The 27,474-nt window shown below is 39.2% G+C and overlaps 2 protein-coding genes across 10 annotated transcripts in view; one reads left to right on the top strand and one right to left on the bottom strand.

The window, feature by feature from the left end:
• Positions 1 to 27,474, bottom strand: part of IFNE (interferon epsilon) — a 122,970-nt gene that overhangs the window by 33,291 nt on the left and 62,205 nt on the right. The window contains exons 1-4 of one of the 9 annotated variants that reach the window (XR_012677655.1): positions 26,953 to 27,012; positions 22,553 to 22,618; positions 22,317 to 22,430; positions 20,781 to 21,686 (exon numbers count right to left, since the gene is read on the bottom strand). The gene's annotated coding sequence lies outside the window, so the exon portion shown is untranslated. Of the gene's footprint in view, positions 1 to 20,780; positions 21,687 to 22,316; positions 22,619 to 26,933; positions 27,013 to 27,474 lie in introns of those variants that run through there. The other 8 variants (XR_012677649.1, XR_012677652.1, XR_012677651.1 and 5 more) reach the window with 8 other exon arrangements.
• PLEKHM1 (pleckstrin homology and RUN domain containing M1) overlaps positions 27,029 to 27,474 on the top strand; it is a 31,253-nt gene continuing 30,807 nt past the window's right edge. Inside the window, exon 1 of the mRNA XM_075176403.1 lies at positions 27,029 to 27,135. The gene's annotated coding sequence lies outside the window, so the exon portion shown is untranslated. The remainder of the gene's footprint in view (positions 27,136 to 27,474) is intronic.

Raw genomic sequence — 27,474 nt, 5'->3', positions numbered from 1 at the left:
ACAAGATTTCTAAACATCGAGCTAACAAAGTGCCCTTTTTTTAAAAAAAAAAAAAAACACAAATACAAAAAACTAAGGGATATAGAACTCAGTGTAACAGAAGTAGACAGTGATAGTAAAGTGCTGACATTAAGGTCCAAAGGGAAAACAAATTCACATGACATGAAACATACAGGGAGTGACCAACTAAATATAGCATTGTAAGCCTGTGTGCAAAAAACTATAAGTAAACAATAAAGACATGCAAAAGAAATCACAACACAGGGGAGATGTCCTCCATGATAGAGAATGCAATGTTAGGTATCCCTAAACCCTAAAAGGTAGGGAAGGCCATTTTCAGAGGAAACATGAACCAAAGAATTGGATATAGAAACAAGATGAATTACAAAAGACTCAAAAAAAGGAATTTCAAAATTATTTTTCAAATAAATATTTTAAACATACTTGCTAACTTTTTCTTATTCCCCTCAGGTGACAAGGGCGCAAAGGGGCATGGTGTACCTCACCCCCTGCTGTGCAAAGCCACAGCTCGCAGTGTTGCGCAGAAAGGGGTAGGTCTAGTATTACTCAAATTGTGTCATTAAGCCCCGCCTCTGCCCAGGATCATGATCTTCTGGGATTCCAGGAATACTCCGCCAAAATTTGAGAGCCTCCCAGATATTCCTGGAGAGTGGGCAAATATGATTTTAAACACAGGAGGGAACCATATGAATATCCAAGAAGATGATGACAAATCTTGTTATGAGCAAGCGCTACAATGAGGACCCCTACAACTCAGCATCCACAAAATATGGTTCAAAGATAGATTCTCATTCAGTCTGTAGGGACTACAGTATTTGTTTTTTTAAGAGGACATTATTGCATTGACAGAAATGTGCTTTCCCATTTAACATGTGCCTGGAAGGTGCATAAACCATCCATTGGAAATATAGATCAATGCCTGGTTTCAAAGGCCCCTGAGGATATATAATAATCTAGACTTTTTGCAGGGCTAAAAAATGCTGAGCGACCCTTGCTAAATAAAAAATATTTTTTTTCCATGTGCGCGCCTAACTACATGCATTCATGCTTCTCACTATGTTCAGCAGAGAACACCCAATCCACAAAGCTCCTCACACCATTTTGCACCCACGCAGATTTTTCCCTATGTGTGTTGCATAAAACGAGACATTTACACAAAAAATGCGCAAATGACATTCGCACTGTGTGGCTGTACATCTGCACACCCTTAAATAGTAGTATACAGGATCACAGTTTACTATAAGTATATAATATTGGTTAATATGCAGGCTATAGGATAACATATCAATATAGAGTATATACTCTTGTACTGTGTAAGTAGGTAAATTTTGAGGTGAAACCTTGCTGCTCCAAGGCACAAAACCACTTTTGCACCTGCCATGCGTCTCCTTTGGTGTAACTGTGAGTAGACGTCTCCCGAAAAAGACAACAGGCCTGCACCATGAAGTGCTATTCTTGGACCACCTGGGCGCAGCGGTGCACAACATATCCAAGTCTCAACTGGATCCATACATGCTCTTCTGAGAGCAGAGTAGGGGCTTGGGACGGTGGAGAAACATTAATAAGCTCTCCTCTAAACTTTGCTATGGGGCCTGGCAATGCCATGTTCTGCCCATGCATAGAGCAGCATATACAAAGGAAAAATGGATATCAGCCAGTACACAAGCAGATGTAGATAATATTATTCAGTATACGTATGGATCTCTGTGCAGTATACAGGAATTAATATATTTATATCAGCATATACATATAGAATCTCAGTGAAATATATAGGAAGCTGTATATAAGCCAGTAGCTAGGATCTCAGTGCATTATATAATATCAGTGAGTGTATTGGATCTCAGTGCAGAATATAGGGAGCAGTATATAATATCAGTCAGTATAAAGGATCTTAGTGCAATATATAACATTAGTCAGTATTTGGGATCTTAGTGGACTATATAGGGGCAGTAACTAAAATCACTTAATATATGAGATTTATATAATTTCAGTCACTATATAGGATCTCAGTTCAGCATACATGGAGCTGTGTTTATATACCATATCTAGTATCACAGTGTGGTATACAAGCAGCTGTATATAATATCAGTGAGCATTTAGGATATATGTGCAGTATATAATATCAATCAGTATTTATTATAATCCTTTATTTCTAAAGTGCCAATATATTATATAGCACTGTACATTGAGGGCATTATACAATTAAATAACATACATTGAAATGAAACAAGTGAAGGTGTGGAGCAATTGGTACATAAGGTAGTGGAATAAGAATTGTAGCTGCTGGTGGGGAAAATGTATGTGGTGACTGTAAGGCAAAAGCATCATCAGTCGCCAATTTTAAAACAGCCACTGGCTTGTGTGTGCAGCTACTGGTAGTGTAATACAGTTGGAATGAGAAGAGTCAGTGAAAGGTGGAGACATGAAAGTTGAACCAGTTATTGTAGAAACCTTAAGAGAGACAGCTGCTGACAACCATGGCTGTGCTTCACCATTTATAGTCACTGAACCACCTTCCTCTTCTGGTTCTGGAGAAGGCTTATACTTTCCTGTTGAATGAGTACTGTTGTAGTTATCTGCCAGCTTGGAGTATTTGTGTGCCGGTACTTTTCTTTGGCATAATGCTCATTTTTGGACACAGAGCCAGGACATTTGCTTCCCAAATTTGTAGAAGTTGTGGCAGCAGCTGCTATAACAAAGAGACCTTACAGATCACCAAAGGACAAACAAAGATGGCAACAGCAATGATAGTTTAACTCTCTGGGTCCAGCAGCTGAACCAAGATGGTATTCAGTAGATCTTCTGAACAACCTTGTCCTTGGTGTGTTGACACTTCTCAGCACTACCATGTAATTTCCTACTGGCTTCACAATTTTGTAATGATTATATTAGACGGAAGAAGATAATGTCGAAGATAGGGCACAGAGCAGATCAGTGCTGCCATATCTTCTTTACTTTAAAATTGTATTTGCTAAAATCACAAATGAAGGAAATTAAAAGAATGTATCTAAAATACTTTCTATAACCTATGACAACATTTAACGGACAATAAACCTTGATATTTTCGATATAATTTAAAAAGGAAAAAGAAAGAGGGGAGATGTTTTATATCGTCAAAATATATCACATTTTTTTTACTTTTTATTTTGAAATGACAAATTCTACAAACAGAATAAATAAGCAAAACAAGATGTTCAACAATAATACAATGATAAAGTGACAAAAGCAAAAGAACAACATTGTCAATCTGTCATTTTAACAATTTTTAAACTGAAATTGAAAGGGAGAGTGAGGAAAAAGGAGAGGAAAGGGGGAGGGTGAAAGGATAGACCACCAATCTATGAGTAAATAAAAAAGCAATTAATACATGATACCCACTAGGTGATTATAGTAGGGACAGACTAAGTTATTTATTGCTATGCTAAAGGTCAATCTAGAACATGCTCTTCAGCAATTATGGAGTGATGGGAGCGGGAGAGGCAAATGTGAACCAAATGCTCCCAAATGTGGTCAAAGGTATCTGCTTTTAACCTTTGGCTGAAGGTTGATTATTTTTGGCATAGAGGCGTAAGTTGTAGTGGAGGACGGCATGGGTCTTTCCAGAATTTAGCTATAGAAGATTTGGCTGCATTTAAAATATGATTTACAAGTTTACTGGACTGTGTTCAAGTCAAAATTTAATATCCAATATCTGTTCAAGCATTGTATGAATTTCCTTTCAGAAAATGAAGATCTTGGGACAATGCCAACAGGTGTGGATGAAGTCTACTCTATGCCCACAACTCCACCAGCATAAGGGGGAAGTAACTGGGAATACCTTATGCCACCTCGTAGGTATATGGTATCATCTTACATATATTTTGCATGAATATTCATATGTAGAATGGAGATGGAAGCCATGTCCTTGATTCTAGTACACATGTCTATTGGAGGGCCTAGGTCCCTTTCCCATTCAAGTTCACGTTTCAACAAAGGTTTTATAGTATCAGACCGGAGTAAAGGATAAAGGATAGAGATCATACTCTTTAGCTCGAATGAAGTAAGATTCCTGAACAGTTGCAATATGAATAAGGACTATAAGTAAGAGCAGATTTGTGCATATTAGAAAATTTTGGATCATGTTACACCAAAGTTTTCCTAGAGGAAGTCCCAGGATCTCCAACTCATTACATTGACAAAGTCGTAAATCAGCTTAGGTCCACCGTTACTTCTTCTCCAGGAATGACTACTTAAAGGATTGGAGCCTGGTGGAAAATCAGGAATAGCCCAGACTGAGGTTATTGGGGAAGGTGTTGTAGTTATCTTAAATTTCTTAAGGGTCTTTAACCAGATAGCTCTAGAAAAGTTAATAATAGGATCTCCAAGATAAATAACTGACCTAGTGAGTTTAACATTTAGTCTAAAAAAGTTACTTCAGTATTGGAGGTCTCATTCTGCAGCCATCTGGATAAGGATGGGGGAGAGAACCTAGCTACTATTTGATATAGGTGGGTAGCGTAAAAATACTTAGATATAGCTGAAAGTCTCCAACTACCGTTACTAATCTTGTGGAATTTTGATCTAACAATGGAATCATACCCTCAAATAAACATATTCATATCTTCAAGTGGGGAAACTACTGGAAGGTATTTTAAGGAACAGTATTCAGTATTACTTGGTACGCAATAAAATCATTAGTGGGAATCAACATGGATTTGTGAGGGATAGGTCATGTCAAACCAATCTAATTAGTTTCTACGAGGAAGTTAGTGGGAACTTAGACCAGGGCAGTACAGTAGATGTGGTCTACTTAGATTTTGCAAAGGCCTTTGATACAGTGCCACACAAAAGGTTGATTTACAAAATAAGGGAACTGGGTCTAGGAATCAAAATTTGTACTTGGATCGAAAACTGGTTAGAGAATAGGCAACAGAGAGTTGTGATAAATGGAACATTTTCTAATTGGTCAAAAGTCTTAAGTGGAGTACCTCAAGGTTCCGTGCTGGGACCACTCCTTTTTAATATATTTATTAATGACCTTGGTGATGGTTTAGAGTAAAGTTTCTATTTTTGCAGATGACACTAAACTCTGTAAGGTAATAAAATCAGAGCAAGATGTAGCTTCTCAACAGAGGGACTTAAAAAAACTGGAGGATTGGGCGGCCAAATGGAATATGAGGTTTAACACAGATAAATGTAAAGTTATGCATTCAGGGATCAAAAACAAGAACGCAATCTATAAATTAAATGGAATTAATTTAGGAGAATCTATAATGGAAAAGGATTTGGGAGTGCTCGTAGACAGTAGACTTAGCAATAGTGCTCAATGTCAAGCAGCAGCTGCAAGGGCAAACAAAGTATTGGCATGCATAAAAAGGGGCATAGATGCAAGGGAAGACAGTGTAATTTTGCCACTGTATAAATCGTTGGTAAGACCTCATCTTGAATATGCAGTACAGTTCTGGGCACCACTCTATAAAAAAGATAATTTGGAACTAGAAAGGGTTCAGAGAAGGGCGACAAAATTGATAAAGGGTATGGAGTCATTAAGTTATGAGGAAAGGTTAGCCAGTTTAGGCATGTTTACTTTAGAAAAGAGGCGTCTAAGGAGAGATATGATTACTATGTACAAATACATTAGGGGTCAATACAGAGAGCTTTCATGGGAACTTTTTACCCCAAGGACCATACACAGGACACGTGGTCATCCCCTAAGGTTAGAGGAGAGGAAATTTCACAACCAGCAAAGGAAGGGGTTCTTTACAGTAAGGGCAGTTAAGATATGGAATTCATTGCAAGGGAAGGTTGTGATGGCAGATTCAATAGATATGTTTAAGAAAGGGTTAGACAAATTTTTAGCGGAAAGGTGTATCCAGGGATACGACCGTTAATTTAAAATAAAGGATAGTAGTGGATATAGGGTAAAAATTGGATTGCAATATTGAGTCTGGGGGGATTTTCAAAATTGAAACAGATTGGCGGTTGCTTACTCTGGATTAATTTCAAATATAAGTGCAGGATCGCAGGAGATCCAAAATAGGTTGAACTTGATGGACTGGTGTCTTTTTTCAACCTCATCAACTATGTTACTAGTATAATTACTTATAGTAGGATTATTCCATAAAAGGGATAGACCACTTAAAATTTCTATAAGATTAAAGACCAATTACACCTGATCCCAAATTTTACAAGAATCAACTAAAGTTTGAAACAAAATCAATGTTTTAATTACGGTAATTAAACCAAAACATTTTCTTCAATGGAAATTCACTAGCTACTCAAGATACCAAAGAACACTACATGTTTTTCGGACATATAATGTAATTCTAGCATTTGTTTCAGTCTTGTTGCTCTAAAATAATGAAATAAATTAGGAACCCCCGAATCCTCTATGTTCTCTTGAGCATAGCATTACCTCCTTTGCAATTTGTGAAGATTTATTATTCCAATAGGTCTTATTATGTCTATCTCTAAGGACTTCAGATTTTTAATTGATAGAAATGGGTAACACAGCAAAATGATATGATAGTTTATGGAGCAATGTAATTTTGATAGAATAGATATGATGTAACCATAAGATTTTATATTAGATCTACATTGAAAAGAATTCCTTCAAATGAGAGTATAACGCTGGGTAATTTTTCAGATATAGAGATTTTAAATCACCTGAAATATTTATTCCAAAATGTTTACTAAACTTTAACTGCCAAGAAAAGTTAAATTGATTCTTAATTACATATTGGACATGAATCCTGTAAAGTATATGACATTTTTCTGTCCTTATTTTCCTTTATTCAAAGCCTAACCTACTTAGTCTCCTGTCACCCAGTTGGGATATCTTGCGATATCACAGAACGATAAACACTGTGAGGGGTCTGGTTTTATATTATTGATGGATATAGATATAAGCATAAAAAGAGAAATCAAGAAGTTTTAGCACTTACGACCCATGATTTAAATTGGTATTTGGCATTATCATCTGCAGCTAAGAACAGCTAATACAAGCTCTTTATACAGAACAGGTAGTGCACAATAACTTAGAAACAATCATAAGATAAATTTAGTCTCCCACTCTCTGGGTTTAACATACGGTCCTGTGAGTCACACCAAGCTAATACTGACAATTAAACACCTATTTGCGGTTTTATGTAGATATGACATTCAGGGCCGTCCTAGGCTATTTCAGCTGTAGCCCTTCCCCTCTTCCCCCAATATAGGCGTTTAGGGCTACTTTTGAATATGAATATTCAGGAGTATTCTCCAGCATTCACATTTAGACAGATGTGCAATCTCTCTTACCAGTTCTTGTTCTTCTCTGTTGCTTGTTCTTGCAGCTTTGTTGTCTTCTAGCTGGATTCTGGAAATTTGAGGTCCTATTTTGAAAACATGCAGCAATTGTATTATAATGCAAAATGTTAACAAAACCTGAATGATTAGGCCCTTTAGTCCGAACACAACAGTCCATTATGGCCAGATAAAACTGCCCCATAGCACAGGCATACGTAGGCAATAAAATATATGAAAAATGTTTTCAAAGAGCTATAAAAAAAAAAAAAAATACAAACCTTTACCAGCCCCAACTGACTATTATTCAGTATTCTAGTCACCCTAGAGACCACAGAGATCATCCTCATAATCGTTGCACAATACAAAGATCATGCCCCTCCAAAGCTACTCTATTTTTTAAATGCCCCACTCAGCAATTTCTTTTAGCTACATCACCTGCCCCCTCACCTTCCCACTCCAGCCACCTCACTTTACCCCTCCAGCCACCTCACTTTACCCCTCCAGCCTCCTCGCCTGCCCCCTCCAGCCACCTCATTTACTGCCCCCCCCCCCCCCATCCGAGACATTAGAACGGACTTACCTGCTGTGGAGTCCTCTCTTCAGCGCTGTGTATAACAGGCAGTCTGGCAGAGATCGCTGCTAGCTGCCTGTCAGTGCGGCCTAGGCTCTTCTTACTCTGGTCACGTGAGATGTGGAAGTCCTTTAGACCAGAGGCGGTCCCAATGGCTCCGGCCCTAGTTACAATTAAAAAAATACATAATCGGCAAAGGTGCGCTCCCCCAGGCTCCAGCACCCCTGGCTGCAGCCTGGTCAGCCTATTGGCTGATCAGGCTCTGATAACATTTGTGAATAATGTTGAAGACCTTCCTAATTTTGTGCTAAGAATATTGATTCTTAACAAAACTACTTGGTCTTCATGCAATCAATTTGTTAAAATTTAATTTAACCTAAAAGCAAATATCTTGGATATAATTGTTAGGTCTATATGTAGGATAATAATAGGACAGTAGTTTTCATGGGATGTACTAAAAGGAATGACAACTCCAGTCTGTTAAAAGTAATGCATATTGACTATAATGAAAGCAAATTGAACATTTATATTTTATAAAATCTTACGCTTCTGAATTATATCTTTTACACACTTCTTGCTAAGATATTTGGTCATGTTTTGCATGTGGACTGACATGGAATGGCGGCCAATTACTATGGAATGACAGCTGTTTTATATGTCATGTCATTGGAAAAATGCAAAAAAAAAACTGCTATTCTGTCATGGAAAACACCCTTATTTTTCCCAGATCCCTTAATCCCACATGCTAAATCCTTTGCTCTCCCACACCTGTACACCACTACATAAGTGTCATAATGTGGAATGACGGATGATTACTATGGAATGAAAGCTCTTTTCTATGTCATGTCAATGCAGAAATATCCGTAAAAATAAGCATTTCTCATAAAACACCTCTATTTCTCCCAGATTCCCTAATCCCACACACTAAATCCTTTCATATGCGCACCCACACACCTATACCCACTACGCAAGTGTCATAATGTGGAATGAGGGATGATTATTAATTATTCACACATTCATATACTGACTCCCTCACACACACATTCATATATTGACCCCTCACACACACACTGCATTCATATACTGGCCCCCTATCACACACATTCACTTATATACTGACCCATCACACACTCACATCCTGGCCCCCTATCACACACATTTATATACTGATCCCTCAAACACACATTACATTCATAAACTGACCTCTCACACTCACATACATTCACATACTGGCCCCCTATCACACACATTCATATACTGATCCCTCACACACACACTACATTTATATACTGAGCCCTCACAGTCACATACATTCATATACTGGCCCCCTATCACACTCACATACATTCATATACTGGCCCCCTATCATACTCACACTTTAGCACACTGACGCACACTATAATAATGTACTACTACAACTCCCTTCCCCCCGGACTCACCTGGTTCCATCGGCGCACGCTGTGCAGTTCTTCACCTCTTCGCACATGGGACGGCACCTATCACGTCCCATGTGACACTATTAGAGGACAGATAGAGGAAGGGAGGGAGATTCGCGCCGCAGCCAATCGGAGAAGTTGGCTGGTCCCCGGGGAGGGGCCAGCCACTACATACAGAACTCAGGGACCAGCCCAAAATAATCTTTTTTGGCCCATCCCGGGAGGCATGTGCCACCCTGCCCAGCCTGCCCCTGATCACAAAGCCATTTACCAGGGTCCAATGTCTGCAGAATCTCCTGGTTCATGGCGCTCAGTAGCTCTCTTTCACACACTAGTACTTCCATATTCAAAGGAGATGTGTAACTTGCATCACTTTTCACTGTGACTGTCTGTATTTGTATTGAATGTTTTGGTGCATTAATGTATTCCTCCTACAGATCTAAGGCTGTATTATCAGTTACTATTGGTGGGCTCATCTCTGCATATTCAAGCAGATGGCTGCCACTTTCTAATCAGGAGCGCAGAATTGTAGCTGGTGCAAATTTGCAATCAATATCATCAATTCTTGACCTTTTTCTCCCAGATTGTTGTCTTTTCCCACAGCTCCTCTTTACACCTACTATTTTATTTATTTTCACAGTAATAAAATGATACAGGTATCAGCCAATAGATAACCAGTCATGTAGAGCATTATGCATAGATACATCAGAGTCATGAAAAGTCTGTAATAAAAATACATTTCTTGGGTCTGACATTCAGTGGTATTATATTACACTTGGGTAAGGGGTCTTATCTAAACTAAGCACTTTATGAGTTAATCCTGTTCATGAAAACATGGCTTGTACAGTTAATATCTGTTGGTTACCATTGATATAATTTGCAATCATACCAGAAAAAAGTGCCCTTATGTTGCACTTGAGATCATATAAACTTAAACGAGCAATTGAGAAACTACAAGTCCTAATATGTTCTGCCTCCTGATGTGGAACTACAAGTCCAAGCATGTGGGCAGGGCATGACTGGACTTATCCTAAAGTTTAGGATTAACTTTAAAAATGTACATATAACTTGCCATTATGTTAATATATCAAATTTAAAGTGTGAGAGACCTATGACTCTGATATACCCTTGCATAAAACCTGAAAAAAAAGTTTCTTTACAACAAAAACAAAACAAAAAACAAAACAAACTAGCATTTGATCATGGTCAGAAGATCATCTTCACACAAACTGATAAGCATAAGATTCTGGGGCCACTAAATTACTTTGTATCAATTTGCTGTGCTGAGAGTTTACCTCTAAACTTTCAGTTTACTCTACAGAAGAATTTAGTGTATATCTGCATACTCACTCAGTGTAAGGCAAGGTACATACTGGAGGTTTTTCAGCCGATTATCAGGTCAATCTGACAAACCTGACAAACGACAGCTCGGCACATAACGCGTTAGTTTGTATACTTACACAATGAACGACAGTTCCAAACTGCCGATTGTCATTTCACTTTGTTGGTCATCCCGTTCAATAATCTCGTTCCAATTACCTTCCGATCATGTAGTGTGCATGCACTCACGATCACGATCTTCATACAGTTTACAGAGCTGTGCTCTTTTCAGCCAATGCCGGAAGTGAAGATGTTCCAGTGAATAAATGTAGACAGTGCTGTAGCTGTAATTAATTTGTTCATTCGTTCTGAGACTGAATATTTTGTTCCAGGGTCACAGAAGCTAACGAAATTCATTATGACATTTGGATAGCTATAACGAGGCAGTTTTATTGTTTTAATCAGTGTAACACGAATGCATGAGTAAATGAATGCTGCTGTCATTCTGTAAAAAACTAGAGGAGCAGATGAAGAGCACAGAGCTGAAGGTAAATCTGTCTAGTGAGTACGCATGAATCGTCCAATCGAACCTTCAGTCGCAGGTACACTCGTTGTAGATAACAAGTCGTTTGAAAAATTCTTCAGTGTGTACCTAGCCTAGCTGAAGAGAGACATAAACTCTGGAAAAGATAGATAACTGTTATAATTCAGTTCACAGCATTGGAGGAAAAATAGAGCTTAAATAGCTTATTTCAATTGTTTTTTTGTGCAAAAAAAAAAAAGATAATCTATTTTAACTGAAGACAATATACTGTATACCATATCTTCTTCTGAAAATCCTTATTTGTGTGGCCAACATACAGACTTATCTGTCACAGTAGCATGCAAATTCTTTGTAAACCAGACTTGAATGAAAAACAAATTATTTCTCCACCACCTATACAACCATAGGGAGAAGTGTTTCTATACTTGCCCTCTTCTTCTGACCATGATCAGAAACTTCACTTTCCTTTTTATCAGTATAGCTGGATATCTAAAGGTTCAATTTTCATGCTAATCGCTCAAATCTTCCAGTTGCACTGAAGGAATACTACTATTTAAAGCATCCAAAAGGGAAAAAGAAAGACTCCCTTCATGACTTTCGTAAACATGTATATTGTTTAAGGGAATGAAGAAAATCAAAAAGCTTTTCATTTTACATTATTTGGGAGATAAAACAATGTAACATCCTTCTTGCATTGAAAATAGCAAAATTACAGGTACTAAGAAGCCGTTTACTGCCACAATGAAAAGTGCTATCAGGGAAGTAAGAGAGTCTGCTGAACTAAAGAAAGGACCAATGAAAACCTACAAATGTCTGCAAAGTGTACACTCACTTATTGGCACTGACAAACACATGGCTGTTGATTGTCCAAGGAACCTAAAAAAGGTAGAAAATATTTATTATCAAGAGCGTAAGAAAAAATGCATCAGCAACAATGAATTTTTTTGTCTAGTTGAACTATCAGCCCACCTTAAACGCTACATAACACATGTTGTACTTATGCCAGATCTAGGGGTAAATGTATCAAGCTGCGATTTTGCAACTCCAGCGATTTTCTCGGGAGAGTTGAAACTCGCCGATGTATGAAGCTGAGTTTTCATACAAAATCGCCAGAGTTCTGCTTCTGTCAAAATCGCTACTTGCAAAATCGCCAGAGATCAAACTCACCACTGTTTGCCACTGCAGCTATACAAGTCTCCAATGTATGAAGCTGCGAGTTAGCAAACTCAGGAGAGTTTGCTTCTAAACACGCCAGATACAACACGCTGCTTGATAGCAGCGTGTTGTAGAAACACATCACTGTTACACTGCCCTGGCAGTGTTAAAAAGTGAAAGAACAGATAAAAGTAAAAAAAAAAAAAAGCATGAGGTCCCCCCACTATTTATGCTTAACCCTAGTGCTGCCTGACTAGTGCTGGTCCCGTGAAAATCGGGGAAAAATTTTGCGTGGGGTCCCCCCGATTTTCACTTTACCAGCACTAGGCAAACCAGCCAGGGTTGGCGGCACTATAGCAGGGGGACGCGCGGCAGGGGTCCCCCTGCCATAATGACTAACCAACCCTAGACTGTTCAGCGCTGGGCTGGATTCCCTAGGGAGTGTGGTCCGCTGAAAAAAACGAGCGGGCCCCCCCCTAGAAAGAACCAGCCCAGTGCTGATAGCACTAGGGCTCTTCCTACTACCCCTGGGCTGTGGGTAGTAGGGTAATACGGCAGTAAATAGTAGAAAAAAATAAACTGACACCAATTTTGTTTGTGGAACTACAAGTCCCAGCCAGCCAGCCCTAAAAACTGTGGGCATGCTGCTGCTTGTATAACTACAAGCACCAGCATACCCACGGCAGCAAGGGCATGTTGGCACTTGGAGAACCACAAGTGCCAACATGCCCTGACATTCCTGGCTTGCTGGGCCCTGTAGTTCCACAAAGAAAAAAGTTAACAAAACAACAACACCCTCATACAAACCACACATATTTATTAAAAATAAAAACCCCACAATAAAGACACTAACCACCCTCTTTTTAACCACAACTATTTAATAAAAATAAAAAAAAACAAATACTTACCAATGATATCTTCTTTCTTGATCCAATGTTCCTGGCTTGCCCCAGTCCCTTATTATTTGTACATCCATCTGTAAATACAGTAAATTTACAGATGGAATACAGCTTACGCAAGTAGCGTAGCGCATGCGCAATGCGCTACGTTAATTGCGTAAGCGCTAAATACAGTAATATGTGATTTCCCCACTAGCGTGGGAAAATGCCATAATACAGTACTTAGCTCTTACGCAAACAGCGTAAGAGCATTGCGGAACGGACCTCCTACTAGGTAGGAGGTGTTTGCGGCGGCTCCTGTTTTGTTTTTTTTTGAGCTTCAATCAAGACTAAAGATTCGGGATATTACAAATATGTGCCCCTTCTGGGCGAAGTGTTCCAGTTGGCAAAGAATCGATTTTGGAGGTACAAATGGCTGGGACTGGGGCAAGCCCTCAAGATGGATGTACAAATAATAAGGGACTGGGGCAAGCGATTTGCCGTGATTTAAACACGCTGGCAAACTCGCACTTTGATACATTTACCCCCTAGTAGTTTCCTTTGGGCATCCAGATATCAGAACTTATCTGTATATCAAATCAAGATATAACATTACCGCTGCTACTATCCTATGATACTACTTTCAATATTTATCTACATTACTGATGAGAAATATTACATTATGTAATAATCCAGTATTCCCAGTAGCTTTTCTTCTCGATGAAAAGAAATTCAAATCTTACCATCAAGACTCTTTATTTAAAGTTCTTAAGCATTTGGATGGGCATAAGATCACACGAGTTCCCATTGTCACAGACAGGGAGTAGGGTAATGTGAAGCCTCTGCAGACTTACTTTCCTAAAATACCACATATCTTCATGCACTAACCTTTTTTTTGTCAGATGTTGGCATCTGGATAAGCAAGCATGGGGGAAAAGAAGATGACTTAAAAGTGTTAAAGAATCACGTTGCTCAATTGCTAATACAGACAGTCCTGAATTATTTAACAGGAAATATAAACATTTCAACATGCAATGGAGTGAAACTTTCAAAAGCTAATTTGATACACAATTAAAGGGCTGCATTGTAAAAAATGCAGCAAAGTCCAATACTTGCTAATATACTGTGTTTCAAAATGACACAAAGGCAACAAATGACATCAGTGGAAGACCCAACAAACTCATAAAATATGAGTTTGCATGAAAAGAAGTCCCTATTGATGCTGTTATCCTTGCCATGTTCTACATGCTGTGCTATTATCTGTATGAATTTAAAAAGGCTTACTGTGGAAATTACAAGCTTAAAGATCAGTGTCCACCTCTTCAGTTACTGAATTACATTTCCAGAGTTTTTCCCACTTGAATCAATCATCGATAAGAGCAAGGCTACCAGTCGCTTTCCATTGAAAACAATGGAAATAAGAAAACATTGCAGAATGAGCCAAATGTCTTTGGCAAGATATTGTACAGAAACTGGTGGGGTTTCCCTTTATCCCCAATCATCAACGTTTGTGGTAAGAGACATTCAAGGACCACAATTTCAGGCTGTAAAACTGACAAAACCCTGTCATATTATAGTGGTACAATTGTCAATTGGATACAAAGAGTCTGTGGATAAACAAACATACTCATTGTCAAGACTCTGGAAGGGGAGGTGTGGGAAAAGACAAACATCGTGAGAAAAAGGAAAAGAATTGATGATATTGATTACAAATTTACACCGGCACCAGACAATTCTGCGCTCCTTTCCCTAGAAAGTGGCAGCCATCTGCTTGAATATACAGAGATGAGCCCACCAGTAGATAAAGATAAAACAGCCTTAGATCTGGAGGAGGAATACATTAATACAACAAAACATTGAACACCAATACAGAAAGTCACAGTGAAAAGTAATGCAAGTTACACATCTTCTTGGAATATGGAAGTAATAGTGTGTGAAAGGGAGCTACTGAGCGCCATGGACCAGGAGATTGTGAAGATGTTGGACATTGGTAAATGGCTCTGTGATGAAGTTATTAAAGAAGCTATTTTGAACTTCATATGCCAGATTTTTTTTTTTATATATATACACTGATCTTTTCTGTGGACTACTAGAACAAAACAGTGCTTTAAACATGGACTTTCTCCTAGTTCCTTTCAACACTGATGCCGGGGCATATGGCCAGCATTGGTGTCTTAGTGTCATTATTTTTACAACCAGGGAAGTCATCATAGTAGATTCCAAAAAGCATAAAACCAGAGCCAAGGAACATGGGGATATTGTTTTGTCCATTGCAGCAGCCTGTCATCAGTTGGCACATGTACTGTTAATCCAAGAAAAATGTAAGGTGTATTTATGTGAAAATGCTGTTCAGGAAAATAACTCCTATGACTGTGGTGTGTACGCAGTGTTAAATGCTTATTATCACTCGTTAACAAGGATAGCAGTCAGTGGTCCACATGTGCAGAAAGTGCATGCCCAGGAAATTACTCCACAGACAACTGCATGATTCTCTGTTGTCACTGCTGAAATTGGTATTATGCAGTCTGGCTTTCTATAATCAGAAATAAGCTCCCAAACTACTTCAATTGTCAAAAGTGCTCTGCTACAACTTAATGAAAACTCACAAGGAATAGTATATATCTATACATCACTATGTAGCACTGGACACTTTAGTATGATGTTGTTACCTCTGTGATATGTAGACTCAACATGTGAACAATGTAGAAACACCTCTAAAAGTAAACTATAACAAAGCATTACAGAATTTATTTATTTATGTATTTTTATTTAAACATAAAAAAAATAATCTTGTCAGTAACAGTGGTCTCCGACACACACTGGTGAAAACATTTGTTCCTGCTGCGGGGCAAATTATTATTGGTTTTATATCATACTTGCCAACTTTGAAGATAACCCCTCCGGGAGATCTCCAAAGTTGGCCGTGTATTAGGGGTGTGGCCACACTAATCACATCATCACATCATTAGGCCCAGCCCCCTGCTGTTCAATACCTATTTTGGCCAGGATGATGCGATTAGCCCTGCCTCCACCCACTTCACCAATGAAGCTGGCAGGATTCGGGGGTTTGCCCTGCTCTCCCGGGAGAGCTCTCAGAAATTCTGGAATCTCCCGCACATTCTGGGAGAGTAGGCAACTATGTTTTATATGCTATCAGTTCTGACCTTTGCCTGACTCTGACTATTCTATGGATTGTTGCCTGTCTTAACCTTTTCATTTGGATCTAACGATAGTTTTTGCATATACAAAGATTTAGTGTGCGGGATTAAAGGATCTGGGAGAAATATTAGTGTTTTAATGAGAGGAATGCATTCTGGCATTTCTGCATTGACATGGCTTATAAACCACAAGTAAAACTTGACCGAGTATCTTAGCAATAAGTGTGCAGAAGATATAATTCAGATTATAGTTTTTTTTTAAATATACAAAAAATTTCAATTTGCTATCATACTGGAACGTTCCGTTTTAACAAACCTCCAGCTCATTATCTATCTCTAGCTACTGTCAGCATGCCATGTCCCAAATGCACTGCCATTACACCATGTGAAAACATAGGGAATAGAAAATACAATTCCTGAATATTCCTGGGGCAGCAAGGTGGCTAAGTGGTTAGCACTTCTGCCTCACAGCGCTGGGGTCATGAGTTCAATTCCCGACTATGGCCTTCTCTGTGTGGAGTTTGTATGTTCTCCCAGTGTTTGCGTGGGTTTCCTCCGGGTGCTCCGGTTTCCTCCCACACTCCGAAAACATACTAGTAAGTTAGTTGGCTGCTATCCAATTTGACCCTAGTCTCTCTGTCTGTCTTTCTGTCTGTGTGTGTGTATAGGTTAGGGGATTTGGACTGTAAGCTCCAATGGGGCAGGGACTGATGTGAATGAGTTCTCTGTATAGCGCTGCAGAATCATTGACGCTATATAAATAAATGGTGATGATGATGATAGATAGAAAGATAGATAGCAACCAAAGAAAACCTAGCAATTAGGATTTCAGTGTGATATATAGGGAGCTATATATAATAACAGTATATAGATCTCAGTACAGTATACAGGAATTTGTATACAATATATATATATAATAACTGTATGTGGGATCTCAGTACAGTATATAAGGCGCTGTATATAAAATCAATTAATATATAAGTAATATATAGCTCTCATCTCACATTCCACAGGATACTTCGAAGCTGGTCATGTGAACCTAATAGTCCTTCCCTCTGATGTCATTACTGCTAGCAGTCTCACACGACTGGAAGGTAGGCGTTATGATCAATTTGTTTGCTGGCAAGAGACAAAGCGACAGCGACTTTTTGGATATGATACACAGGGCCCCTCACTAGAACTGAGTGTAGTAGTTTCTGCTTCTGTCCCCTTTAGTGTAGTACTGTGTTAGGTCGAGGGTGTATTGAAGCAGATAGCCCTGTACACATTGTACACTTGTCCTTGATGTAATGATATGTTCCCCTTTGCTATAAGGACCTTTGGCCCCCTAGTGACCAGGTCCTCGATATAAAATAGGAACTAACCAGCTAAGTCTTTCGGAGAAGAGGAACGGGACTAATTGTATTGAGCTGGCTAGTTCGCCTTGAGGACCTTTTTGCCCCCCTAATGCTCAGGTCCTGCATATGAAGGGGAATGATGATCTTGGTGACATCCAGTAAGAGGAAGGGGCGACTCTTTACAAAGTTGCAACGGTAGAGGTGTCATGTGAATTGAGTAAGGGAATGGATGTAGAGAGATATGTTGAGCCTGAGGTAGGTCTCAGCCATCCAAGTGGAGATGGCAGAGATGCAGTTGGACGCGGGAGAGAAGAAAAGTAAAGAGAGGAAAGATACATTAGAGTGTCATCGGCATAGAGGTGATATTGGAGGACGAAAAAGTGGGTGAATCGACCAAGAGAGGAGGTGTGAAGGGAGGGAGAGGAGGGGAGCCAGAGGTAAAGACAACAAAGAGCAATCATGGAGGTATACCAGGAAAGGAAGATGCTGCAGAGGCCAATGGAGTGAATAACATCAAGGAGGAGAGTTGTCAACTGTGTCAAAAACGGCAGAAATATCAAGGAGCAAGAGCAGGTAGAAGTGTCCCTTTGACTTAGCCAAGAGTAGTCACCTCGGTAAAGGCAGTTTCAGTGGAGTGGAGAGGAAAGAAGATTGATCGTAAGGCGCCAAGGAAAGAGTGAATGGTGAGAGTGTGTTTAACAGTTGTAGACTAGCCGATTAAGTAGCTTGAAAAGGAATAGAAGTAGGAGGAACGGTTTCTTGGCAATAGGAGTGATGAGTGTGTTTGAAGGCGCAAAGGAGGGTGCTTGCACATGAAGAGATCCTGCAATGGATTTGGGAAAATCCGTTTGTGTTTCAAACAAGCCTCCAATCAAGGGATGGTTCTAGATATTTTTTGGGGTGAGGGGTAATTAGTCCCCACCCCCTTTAATACTTTGTTCAGTATGGGCTGTCTCCGGCTACACACTATGTGCAGGTCTGTGTTGGCAGTGACAGGCAGGTAAAGTATGCTGTCTAGCCGCTCTGATTGTGTTTTAAATACAATCAAAGTGGCCAGGCAGAATTCTCTATCTGCCTGTCTCTGCAGACACGGACCTGCACATACTGTGCGGCCGCAGACAGCATTCCCCTGCTATGGGTGGGGAGGGATGGGGGAATGAATGCCCTGAACCCCCGCCCCCCCTTTCCCCCTAGGGTCCAGAACTACTCCCATAACTCTATTATGTGGTACGAGGCTACTCACTGTCGGTATATTATCACGGTGTAATATTTTGTGGTACTTCAACATGAGGCACTCCTTATTTTTGTGTAACAAAAGGAGGCATTTAGCTGGCAATATGCAGAGAAAGCAGGGAAGTAGAGTAAAACATTGGCACAGTTATGTACCTAGGTGGAGATTAAACCAGGTAAAAACATATGTGTAGTTTAAAATTGGTTTACTTACATGATTTAAAAGCTGCTTCCTCTCAGCAAACAGACAGGGTGGGTCTGATAGTCTAAACAGAGCCAGGGATGGGCGTTTCCTTTTAAAGAGAAGGTGGGTGTGACACCTGTCCATCAAGCTAGGCCTGTGGGAGGAGTGTCAGGTATAAAACCCTGCTTGTTTCATTGTTCAGGGAGATCAACACTGGGCTAGCTGGCTGATCTGGACAGAGAGCTGGACTATGTATAGTAAGCGTTGAGGGTCTCCATAATTGCTGTGCAAGTATACGGTGTCAAAACATTATTACCATTCTGACAATAAAGAACCATAAAAAGGAAGAAGTTGTACGCGTGTGCTTCACCAGTAGCGGGCTCTTGCCACATTTGTTAATAATATATTTGTTATTTACTTAAAGTTACTTTCTGCTAGCCAGCTGTTTGCTGAGATCTACAAACTGCAAGGACAACTTCGAATGATGTAAAAGGCCTGTTTCTTTTTTTTTTGTTAGCTGGTTCAATAGCCACAATCTTTTTTTATTTTGTCAGTTTAAGTGAAAGAAAACAATAATAATTTTTGCATCTGGGTACACCGTTGTTGAGATTTTTACCATACTCTTCACATTTCATATATTAATCATATATCATTCAGTGTAAATCTTCCATATGTAAAGCATGAAAATAAGAGAGTGCAAAGTAAAACCATTCCAAACTCTTTTTTAAAATAATAAAAAGAAATATACTGGAATGGGAGGACATTATTACCTGCTGTATCCTGTGACCAACAGATAAGAGCTTACACTCTAATCCAATCCCCGGCTGTTCTGTGTTGTACCTAGCATATCTGTGCCAACGCCCACTACCTAGCAGACCTGAACCATAGTAAGCAGTCAGGAGGTACCAGCCAGCCCACCGCAAAGAGGCGCTGCAGCACTATCCTCCTACAACTATTGTGGGGTTGGCATTCGCAGTCGTCGAGTGTCTGGTGGCAGGTGACACCAGTAGGAGTAGTCTGTAAAAGTTAGTTACTGACGGTGAGAATGGAAGAAAGGAACCATAAGCTGTGTAAGGTCTCTCCCAAGAACCATACCCAAAGACCGGATGGCAATGTAACCCACAGTAATATTTAACTGAATTGCAGATTTAACCATATTTAAGAATCAAATAATGTTATAGGTACCATATATTTTGTATCCCATATTATCATGTAAGATAACACAGATGATAAATTACATCTGTTGCCATGCAATAAATGCATTTTAGCTTAATGTCTGTACATCAAAGTACAATTTTTTATTAATTTTAACACATTTATCATCTTTTTTTAAACCAAGTGAAATGATGACACTTTCTACAGAGATTACACTCTACCATTACTTATTTAGGCATGTGGATCTTGAAGATGCAATTAGTTATGAGTTAATTTTATGTTTTGCAAATTTTTTGTGTTTATGCTTAATTTATAATGAGCAAACATAGAAATGTGATCCTCATGAATGCATATGAATAAATGGTTTCTCCTCTCAGTTTGTTCAAAATGTTTACTATTAAAATGGAAACCATTTGCCAGTGAGTTTTCATTGGATAAGGCAAATGCCCCACAATCAATTACATCATCCTGTTTATGGCTACACATAGTTAATCTCAAGAACAGAGTATTCACCACTACAGCATATACATACAAGATCTGTTTGTTTATTTCACCGATTTCTGAGACCTGCGTCACACTACCCAGTGTGCACCCAATTGGTGATATTTTTGTAAAATTAATACAGACAAAAACAAACAAACAAACCGTAGTTAAAAACACAAAGCTAAATATCTAATAATTACGCAAATTAAAAACTTGATCCTTCTCCCCCCCCAAAAATATGAGAAAGTTGCTTTAAGCACAGCATATATTGTTTACATCAGTGGTTCCCAAAATGTGTGCCGCGACGATCTCACAAGGGTACCACGGCCAGGGCCGGTGGTAAGGTGGGGGACTCTTTGGTAATTATTTTCGCTTAGGGGTGCCTTGAAAAAATTATGGAGATCCTAAGGGTGCCTCGAAAACAGTTTGGTATCCACTGGTTTACATCACATATTCGTGTGTACTATTCAAATATTAGATATTACATACCAGCAGTCTGTAGAATGAAACAGCGCACAGAAGTCTCTTGTATGTCCATTTATAGTGGCAGTAAAATTATTCCACTTGCTGGTCCTTGGTATAACCAGCGACAACATAGCAATCCGTCTTAGCGTTCAATTAATCAGAGTTATTTCTGCAACTGGTTCCGGCGTTATCAAACTTTCATAATATCACTTGATGAATTGATACCTTAAAGGAGCAAAACCACATTAGACAACTCCAGAACATATCCTTTCACCATATGGAGCGCTGCTGTGGGAGAAATCAACTCACAGAGATATGTCCATCCAGAAGTCACAAGCACTATATGAACGCTTCCTTAACCAGGCAAGCTTTCACCGGAGTCTTGCAGTTAGAGAGAGAATACTTGGTAGACATTCAGGTGAATAGTTCCAGGAGTAGTGTGCAGCTTACGAGAAGGGTTGTATTTCTGAGAGCTGTGAAAACCTCGGAAGAGAAGGAAGATTGCCATGAGCAGAGTTGGGATGTAGTAAGATTGTAAGCTTAGATCTAACAAGTGGAATAGGATTGGAGAGCACTAAATACTTTTGTAGTAAATGTATAACATAATAGGAAGACAATGGGATTTCAGTAAGAGAAAGGCAGATAGCGATCAAGAGGAGAGGTTATTCTTGTAGCAGCAATTTCGAAAAAATGGTATGGGACATTTTCATTGCAGCAAGATGAACGTTGCAGCAGCTTTCCTGGGCAGTGCTAATGGTATAAGGCATCAATATAAAGTGACAAATGGAATTGAAAACAGGGACTTTTGGTTAAGCTGGTGAGCATTGAGCTAGATCAGGTGGATGCTGGTGAATAAGTTGCAGCTGCAGGGGTGCAGGAGGTGGTTCATCAAATCTGGTGGGCGGTGGGGACACGCGCGCAACAGAGACAGTGGTCAAACATATGCCCCTCTGCCCACCAGCTTTAACCTCACTTTTCTACATTATCAGACAGCTTTTCCCTCACATATCCCCCCTGCACACAAGCTTTTCCCTCAGATGCCCCCAAATCAACAGATCATTCTCCACATGCCTCTTTTTCACCAGTGTGCACCACATTACCACATCTTCTTACCTGATTCTCCATTACTTTCAGTAGCTACACAAGAACAAGTACATTTGCAGTAGCCCGCTTCCACCTGTGTACCATGTGACTACAGCAGTCAGTCTGCCCAAGGTCACTTTCAGCCTGTATATTTATAAGATGGGGATTATATATGTGGTATGTTCTTATTTCCCTATTGTTATCCTGAACCTCTATAGGGGTTACCATAATGCTTGGTTCTTCATATCCTTCATGTGATAACTTACTGCTCTTTCAGCGTAGGGCCTCCTGCAACTGGGTAAGCCAAACATTACACAGATCATAGGTCATCCCTGTGAAAAACAGAAATACAGTTTTATGTATACGTCAGGGTCAGCAATTCATAGTCTTACCCTGTACATTATCAGTCCAAGCAGTTCATCAGCAAGTGCTGGGTGCCAACAACTTAACTATCACTGTAACTGAGAGCTGGAAGCAGCTGAATGGCTGTTTCAGTTGCTGTTGTCTCTAAAATCACAGCTTTGTAAAAGCTGACATGGATTTACATTCCTTTTGCTCTCATTTGTGACACTGTTAGTCAGAATCAGTAAGACAAAAAATACAAAAGTAATGATATTTAAACCCAAAAATATATGACCAGGCTGTTTCTCTGTTGGAGGGCTAAAGTTATTTCACTTCCTGATAAAAGTTATTTCACTTCCTGAATTGTGTATTCCTTCATGGTCTCCTAAGTTAATGATGCTGGATGTAATGGTGCTGTAAACTAGAGTACACCCACCCTCCCTCAAGCACCACCATTAGATCATATTTTGAGCACTCTCTCTTTTCTTTTTATGCAAACATGAACTAATGCATTTCATTGAACCAGTAATTATCCCACATGTTCCTAAGCTGTAATGACCTTGGCACATGGGTGTTACAAATGTAAAAAGCACTTCAACAATTATCTTTATTTGTATGGTGCCACAAAGGGTCAGCAGCGCAGTACAGAGAGCATAGGACGAAACAGAACATGGCATACAGGTCAATACAAAAACAAAATGCGGTTAAATTATCAACCCAGCTGCGAGCAGTTACATCGGGCATAGAGGTATAGGTGAATTGCAGAACACTTAGAAACTAGAAAGGGGAAGGAGGAGAGGTGGAGAGTGAACTAAAGCAAGCTAAGCCTGTGGGAGTAACTAACAGGATCAGAGCCTGTGAAATGCGAAGGCAAGGGAGAAGATGAGACCGAGGGAAGGGGCCTAGTGTTGATGTGTAAAAATGAGGTTGGGGTGCTGAAGGCAAAGGTAGCATAAGGAGGTAGACACAAGCATAACAGGGATCTGCTCACGGGAGCTTGCAATCTAGAGGAGAGTGGCACACTAACAAGAAACACAAAGTGGGGAGTCCAGGTGTAGGGACTAAAAATTTGAAGGGAGATGAAAAAAAACGTGTAGTATGAGGAGCTGAGGAAGAATAAGGGGGAGGTTTACTATGATAAGTGAAGAAGGATCATGAACAGTTGGGTGATGTAGGGCAGGGTGTGCTGATTTAAATCAACTTGATTTTAATCACGACTGAAATCATGATTTAAAAATAAATAAATAAATCATTGATTTAAATCACCATTAAAAAAATACAGGGTTTTAACAGGCCTTTAATGGTAATTGGCATACTGGCAATATAGATCATAGTTCTTTGACCAGCTAGCTACTCTACTAATAAATGGCTATTGCTTGCTGACCTAATCTAATTATGACTCATGTGATACAAAGAGGCACAGGCAACAGACAAGTCCAGACAAGAAACAAATCATTCCAGAATCCAGAGAGAATGACCAACACCACACCACACCACACCAGTGTTTCAAGTACAGAAAGAAAGGACAGTTGAAAGAAGTAACTTATCACTGTAAAAGCAACCCTGCTTAATGACCTCTTGTTTGACCACGATGTTGTGTCAGCAGTGGTGGAAAATGCACATTGGTTCAGAAACTGCAGCTGGTAATGAAAATATCATGGTAGCAGTAGAGCAATTGCTAACAGCTGCAGCATCATCAGCTTCAGTAGAAACAATATTTTCCACATTTGTGTTGGTGCAGTCAAAACTGAGAAACCGCTTGGGTACTAACAAAGCTGCCAAACTTGTGTTTCTTTTTAAGGCGTTCAGTAAACTTAATGTGTAGGTTCATTCACATTTACAAATCATGCAAGGCAATTGCCAACTTTTGCAACTTTTAACATCATTGCTATTTCTTCCCTTTTGCAGTTTGTGCTGTGATCTGTGCCATGACATGATTGGTGACACTGTTAAGTCATTTCAATTGAATATAATAAATATACAGTATTTTAAAATAACTTTGTATTATTGTTTTTACTTGGTTTATTTGTTTACTTGATCATTTAAAAAAAAAAAACAAATTTTTTTTGTTTTTCAAAAAAATCATGATTTTTTTTCACACTCTGGTGTAGGGCTGGGGATAGGTTAGACAGAGGAAGGGTAGGATTTCCTGAACGGGTGGGTTTTAAGGGAACATTTGAAGTTTAGGAGATAGCCTGATAGAATGAGGGAGATCGTTCCAGAGAAGGGATTTAGCGCATGAGAAATCTTAAATGCAAGAGTGAGACGTGGTAACCAGATGGGAGGTGGTCAAATCCTGCTTGTGTCCTAGCCAAGAATTCTCAAAATAAAGCCTTATTGATGTAAACAACTTTTCTGCAGTGGCTGCAGAATACGCAGAAGCACACGTCCATGTTTTACTAAGATATGTTACTGATCCCACTAACCATTCTTTATCCCCCACCCCTCAGTTATTATTCTATCTTCAAGAAAAAAAGTTGGCATCTCTAGCCCTCGCTGTAGTTTTTAGTCTCTATTTTATCTTAGTTATTTTTACTTATGTTGTTCTCATAACCTTAAGCATTGCTGTTAACTTTTCCTGTCCATAGTGGCTACATGTTTCTAATTTGTTTTGCTCTCAATAGACAGATTATATATATATATATATATATATGTATGTGTGTGTCTATTACCGAACCTAATGAAAGACTAAATTGTTTTGCTAATTTTATTTTTTCACTCACAGTTAGATGTGCTAAATACACTCTCTAACAAAGTGTCTTTTCTCTCCTGCCATTTTCAGATGTAGTAAGTTTGTCTATGATGGTCTCTCTCCCCCTTTCCACTAACTTCATGTCATCAGGTTTGAACTGAGTGGCACATTACTTTCTAAACTGTATTATGTCAACAAGATGATGTAATGGAGGAACCAGCCATACAAGGACTCATGACGGCTGCCCACTTAAAGATGGCAAGAGTTGCAGGGACATTAGTGCTATGCATACAATACTAGAGCGTTTATATAGCAAATGCTTACAGAAAGCGGTAACATTTGCAAAATAAATCATAGGGTCTATCCCCAAACTCTAAGAAAGTAGTATTTTCCTTTTAATTAATAAAAGGAGCCCCAATATTTTGACCAGGATGGTCAAAAGTTTTCATGGAAAGGTCACATCTGTGTTTGCAGGCTCTTAAACATGTCACTGCAAAAAGCTCATTATGGCTGTGGATGGCAAACCTTTGTCATGCAATGTCAGTCTGCATCCCCTTGAATGGAATGAAGTGCAATGGAGGATAGATTTATCCATCAAGTGCTAACAGTACAAGATTTTCTTACTTCTTTTCTCTAATAAGTTTTCCTGTTACAAACCACCATGGCTATTGCCAAAAGTACTTTACATTTCTCCAAAGCATGGGAGGCAATCTTTCTGTGGATATCTAATGTTACCCATCATTAACTGCAACGAATGTATTGACTTTAACACCCTTTACATTTGAACCTCCATTCATACATTTTTAGAGGGAGATTCAATTAAAAAAAAAATCAGCGCAATGTTTCTCTGGAACGGCTGTGAGACACCAAGCACAGATTTATTTATTTTTTATACTTTATTACCGTTATAGCGGTAATAAAGCACGGCCACAATATTCTCAGGAACATTGCAGCCAATTGAATCTCCCCTTTAAAATGGGAATTTACACCATAGCAGTTATTTTTCAACAACACATATTTTTCTGCTTTTGGTCTTTACTTGTCATGTTACCTAAAATATAAATGTTAAGCTACCATAAAGAAACATATAAGAGCCTATGTATACTATTTGGTCAGCATAAAAAATAAGCATCTCTCACATACGTATGAACGTTTTGTAAAAACTCCTCAAAGCTCTCAGCAAGCACTTGTTAATTTAGCCACATTTCTCCACACTCCCCCTCCCTAGCCTTTATTGTATTGCTTTTAAAGAACTGCAATCTGAAACCTTTAAGTAAATTTTCCACCCTCCATTGTTGGGACAGGACCCACTCTGGAATTCACTATGGGAGTCATAAAATGACTACAGCAAGCCAAAGCACAATTAGCAGCGAATCTCATTTAGTGTTAGCACTAAAAAACATAGGTAATGCAACTTTGGGAATACTCATTCACAGTGTTGGAATATTCAAATTGCTGACATGTAAACTAGCTAATACACTTCAATGTGTCCTGTTTTTAAGACACTTTTCTGGGATTAATTAATTAACGCCTGAAAAGCACCTCACACGTGAATTAGCCTGACAGGGAAAACATTTTTCCCATCTGAATTCAGTAGACATATTGCAATTTACCTGATTCTCCATTACTTACAGTAGCTACACAGGAACATTAGCAGCAACAGCAGCCTCCTCCCCTGTGTATCATGTGACTACAGCAGTCACATGACCTGTGATGTCAGAAGGTCCTTTCGAGGAAGGGGATCTAGCTATTTCCGTGATGGTTTGGGAGTGCAGCTCTATGCTGGCCGTGTCTGTGTATATACTGTACACATCGGTATGTAGTGCTGTCTGACAGTTTCTGTGCTGTGTGGTTATATATAGTTTATAAAGCGCTGTCTGGGCGTCTCTGTGATAATTTTGTGTATATATAGGTGTAAAGTGCTGTGTGTATATATATATACATATATATATATATAATGCACTGTGTGTATAAGTGTAGGTGTTAAAATTTCTCTGTCTATATATACTGTGTGTGTGTGTGTGTGTGTGTGTGTATATAAGTGTAAAGTGCTGTTATGTCCGTAGTATCATATAAAATAAAGATTCTCCAATGCTATCACTGTGGTTCCAAAGCACATAGGTTGTATTTTCAAAGTATTCCAAGACAAACTTT

This window comes from Mixophyes fleayi, chromosome 6 (assembly GCF_038048845.1).
Source record: "Mixophyes fleayi isolate aMixFle1 chromosome 6, aMixFle1.hap1, whole genome shotgun sequence".
In the NCBI taxonomy this organism is placed as follows: Eukaryota; Metazoa; Chordata; class Amphibia; order Anura; family Limnodynastidae; genus Mixophyes; species Mixophyes fleayi.
The sequence above is the reverse complement of the archived record's forward strand: the minus strand, read 5'-3'. Positions and strand labels throughout refer to the sequence as shown.